We start from the raw sequence: 4,894 nt of genomic DNA, 5'->3' as shown, positions 1-4,894 counted from the left end.
TGCATTTCATGGTAGCGCTGCTAGAATCAAAGAACATTTGTTTGGCATTGGTAATAATGTTGAACATTGCATAGTACCCCCTCCTGACTTACATACTAAAAACTACATAAGTATATAGCAAACCTAAAGGTCAAAGGGGATGTAAATATAAAAGGAAATTAGGTTTTACAATATGACCAATGGAAATGGTTGAAGAAGATAATACACGTGTGTCTACAAGTGAATGTATGCCATCTTGTGATCCGATACATGAATCAATAGCACATGCTGGTCAATCCAATACTTGTCCATCCATAAGTACTCCGTCCTTGCATCATGTCCATCTACCAGTACTTAGTCTACATACATGACACAGGGTTCTAGCAAGAAGAGTCGTAAAGAGCAGACACCTTTGCAAACATCATTTGATAAGCAAGGGATGCTTGAATTACATTTGAAATAGACACAAATATTTGTTGCATGTGGGATTCCATTCAATGTAATCCTAAATCTTGTTTTTCAAGATGTATTGATGAGTACAACAAAGTCTGGGTTTCAATTGCCTGATTACAATAAAATGCAGACAAAGTATCTTGACAAGATCAAATATACGACTCAACTTGCATTGAAACAACAGTGTTTGATTTTGTGCCTACATTTGGTTGTACAATTGTAATTGATGGGTAAACTAGCTGTCAAAAGAAGGCCTTGATTAATATTATTTGCATATGTCCTAGAGGTTTTGTGTTTCTAAAGGTTATAGACACCTCGTTGAAGGAGAAGACCTCTTCATACATACAAAAAATCTATGACTGGCGATTGCAAGAGTAGGTGGGCCGAGAAATGTGATCAAACAATGTGATAGCAATAGTCACAAACAATGTATCAAATTACAGGAGTGTAGTTGAGGCCATATGAGTAAAGTATCCTAGCATAACATGGGTTCCATGTGCTACTCATACTATAAAATTATTGTTTAAAGATATTGGAAAAATGTCATTCATTCAACCCACTTTATTAGATGCAAACCATGTGGTGAATTTTATCAGAGAGCACCAATTTTCACATGCTTTGTTTCATTCAAAGTCACCTAATAAGGGGCTAAAAATCTTTTGTGCCACTAGATTTGCTACAACATATTATGTATTGCAAAGTTTGTTAGTAGTTTTCCTAGCATTGAATGAGATAGTGGCAAATAAGAGGTGGGATCTTTGGATAGCCAAGAATTCAAAACATGTTGATGCTGCAACTAGGTGCCAAAATTTAATACACTCTAACATTTTGGCAAAATGTTGATAAAATTGTCAACATTACTAAGCCTCTTGTAGAACTTCTTAGGATTGTGGACACTGAGAAGTTTGTCATTTTAGTAACATGTACTGGTTAATATCCGAAGCTATACGGCATATAAAATAATTTAACCAATTCACTGTTAGGGAGAAGGCACAAATGGTAGCCCAGGCTAATGAAAGATGGCTTCAATTGCATACACCTTTGCATGGGGCTGCTTTTGCCTTGGAGCCTTGCTTTCAAACCCATTCTCAATTAGTGACCAAACAATGAAGTGAGTGGTAATTTTCAAATAGTATGTGGTCAACTGTTGCCACACGTGATGATGAGAAAGAAGCCTTCCACAAACGTGTGAAGTTTTCTAATAGAATTGGTAGCTTTGGGGATCCATCACTCTCTCACTCTCTCAAAAAGCTTTCAAAAAGATAATCGATCAAATAAGCTTTCAACTGCTTATAAAGCGAGTTATTCGATTAATATATTATCAACCGATAATATATCGATCAATAAAATTATCGATCGATAATGTTATCAATTGAAAAAAAAACGTTATTCATCTATTTAAACGAGAAAATGACGAATAACTTGTTTTATTGGTACTAAACCCATTATATGACCTGTATAATGCTACGTAGCTAGGGGATAGGTAACATCTCTCTTATTGTGATGAGTGGGCTTGTGGGGTAGGGCGGTCTGGTTGGTATATTGGCTGGCACTTCTGTTTCTAACCATTCACCAGTAAAGGGAACAAGACCTAGGGTGAGAGGCGAAAGTGGGTGAGGTGGCACAAGAAGAGCAAGAGGGCGGTGAAAAGATAGGGGAGGTAGGAATAGAGGGTGGGAAGCAGGAAGCATGGCATGTACAAAAAAGGGGGTTAGATTGAGGCAAAGGTGCAAATACTTAGCAGCTGGCAAAGAGGTAGAGGATGGAGATAGAGGCTAATCTCTAAAATCATGTGCAAGGAGGGGGGAGACCAACATGTACAAGGGATCTCTACCAACCTTACACCAATCCTGCTCCCTTTCACAGATTATTTATTGGATGCAATGGTAGGACATGAGACATAATCATTTTTGGATGGATTTAATGGGTGTAATCAAGTCCAAATGGCCACACAAGACGATAAAAATAGCTTTAGTGACAAAAGTAATGGGGATAATTTTCTTCTAATGGTATAATGACATTTGGGATTGCCCAATCCGAGTCAGAGACTTGCTTGAGGTGTAGGTGATTTCATAATCAAGTTTACTGCCTCGGATATTTTTTATCACCTGCATCCTTCCATTTTGATGGTTCTCTCGTTATAATGTGAGAACCTACTCAATATACCAATTGTAATCACTACAACAAATGAGAGTCTAGCAGCGCTTTTATAACTACAAGAGCACAGAGATGTCGGGCCTATTTCGCTACTACTAGAAACTCTGCTATTTTTGCTACACAGGATCGCTCCTTAGTAGTGAAAATGGTAGCAAAATTTTGCTACTCAGCACAATGATCTAGTATTTTGTTTAAAAAAAGTTGGGGAAGACTGGGGAGTCATCACAAGACTCCCCAGTTTGCCCCAACTTTTTTGCTTTTGATACACATACAATAAAACTTATTGAATACATCAAATTCAAGTCATACTCATCATCATTGACATATATAATGTAAAACTTTACAAATGCAAACAAAAATAGACAATTGCAATTCATACTTGGCAACACTACAAGAGGTGGGGCCATTATCCATGCTTTTTTTACGCTTTAGAACTAAGCTTAAAATCCTAGAAACATCGAAATACGCGTCCAAAAAGTGTCAAAATAGAAACGTCAAAATAAGCACCGATATATACGTCAAAATAATCATGTTTTCCTTGCTTTTTTGACGTTTATTTTGACTCTGACTTTGACTGACATTTCGACTTTAATTTCGATTGACATTTTGACACGGTTTTCGACTAACATTTTGACTCCTATTTCGACAGGTGGAGGAAACTTTCGACAGTTATTTCGACACGTGCAAGTATTAATTTTTTTTTGGCATAATGGTGCATCTAGCTACAGTCTTGTAGCTCTGGATGCACCATTATGCCAAACTTATAGAGTACCAAAGGCAATTGTACTTTGATGTGAAGAACAAAGCGAATTTGTTGAGAAAGTTAGAGTGCCATAACGTTTTCGACATTACAAAGTAGGTACACAATTCACACAAGTGAAAACAATGGCCAAATTATATTGCAAGATGTGAAATTTACATATCAAGCTCTGATGAGATAAGCCAAAATTATCTAAAATTGCATACAAGCTCTAGAAGCTATACTCGATGACCAAAATTGCATAAAGTAGTTGCATACAAGCTCTAAAGCTCAAACAAAGATGTGAGCTGACCAGAATATGTATGTACAAGAGGAAAGACATGGGCAAGGCCACTCTACGCGGAGCCCTCACTCAAGGTTAGGCATTGGTCTCCCTGTAAAAACCATACAAGATGCTTTTTTGGTATACAAAACAACGATCTAACATGACATGGTAAAGCAAGTATACAAATCATAAGGTTAAGGCTTGCCGCATTTACCATATCTACAATGTGCCCCCAATTGAGGTTAGCGCCTTCTCGCTCCAGTTTCTCCAAAAGAAAGTATATGTTATGGCAAAGTGAGCAATGTCCTCCTCTTCTCCCGTTTTGCCGACTGACCAACCACTTGATTCTAAAAGTACCAAAACAACGGGATAAGCGTTAATACTTACAAAGTAGACATAACATCAAATGAAACATACAAGATAAGCGTTGATACTTACAAAGTAGACATGGAATGCATCCCAACCGCCGCTTCCAAGGTGAGAGCTTCCTACGCTCTCCATGGGCTTTGGCCACATCCTCTTGTTGCTTGTAGCGTTGGGGATTTCTTGCATGATTTTGCTTCTCCTCATTCCAATCCTTGATGCTCATGTACCAAGGCTTCTCACCCCCTGTCTTCACTCTCCTAGTCACATCTCCCTGCCAATGTTTCATGACGTCCACCATGTGTGGTCCTTTATCCACCTTATGGTGGGGATGCCATCACTACCATCGAAGGCCGGCTTGTACTCATCCTTGATTTGATTTATGATTCTATCTTTCTTATCTTTATCTAACTTTGGCCATAAAGTCATAGAGTCATTTAAAAAGATAATGTGGCAAAGCTCGCGGATGCGACTCTTCATCTCTTGTTGCTGCCCGACATTATCCAAAACCACATCGCCACTGACAATTGTATAATATTTTTCTCCATCGGCGGGTATGGGCTGTGTGTCGAAACGTCGCATGATCGTGAGCGTGGAGTGCTTTTGGTGCTAGATGGGGAAGGACGCTTACGTGGGGGCGTAGACCCATCTGTGCCCCCACTTGGACAACAACTACCTCCACCACCACTACTCGAGTGTTGTCCTCTCTCTGCGACCTAAGAGAGGGGTTCTGGCGGCTCTTTGTGGGGTTTGTACTACAGGTGAACTAGGGTTAGCGCGGTGGTGCTGCTGCCCGATGGTGCGGCCGAAGTGCCCGCCCCTCTCCCAAAGTATTGTTGTGCCATCACTCTTTGCTCGAGCGTGGCTTGTGCTAAAAAACCCATAAACTCGTCAGTCGACATGGCATATGGAGAGAA

This window comes from Cibotium barometz, chromosome 23 (genome assembly GCF_041138505.1).
Source record: "Cibotium barometz isolate CiBa-2024 chromosome 23, ASM4113850v1, whole genome shotgun sequence".
Lineage (NCBI taxonomy): Eukaryota > Viridiplantae > Streptophyta > Polypodiopsida > Cyatheales > Cibotiaceae > Cibotium > Cibotium barometz.
This window is presented reverse-complemented; position numbering follows the sequence as displayed.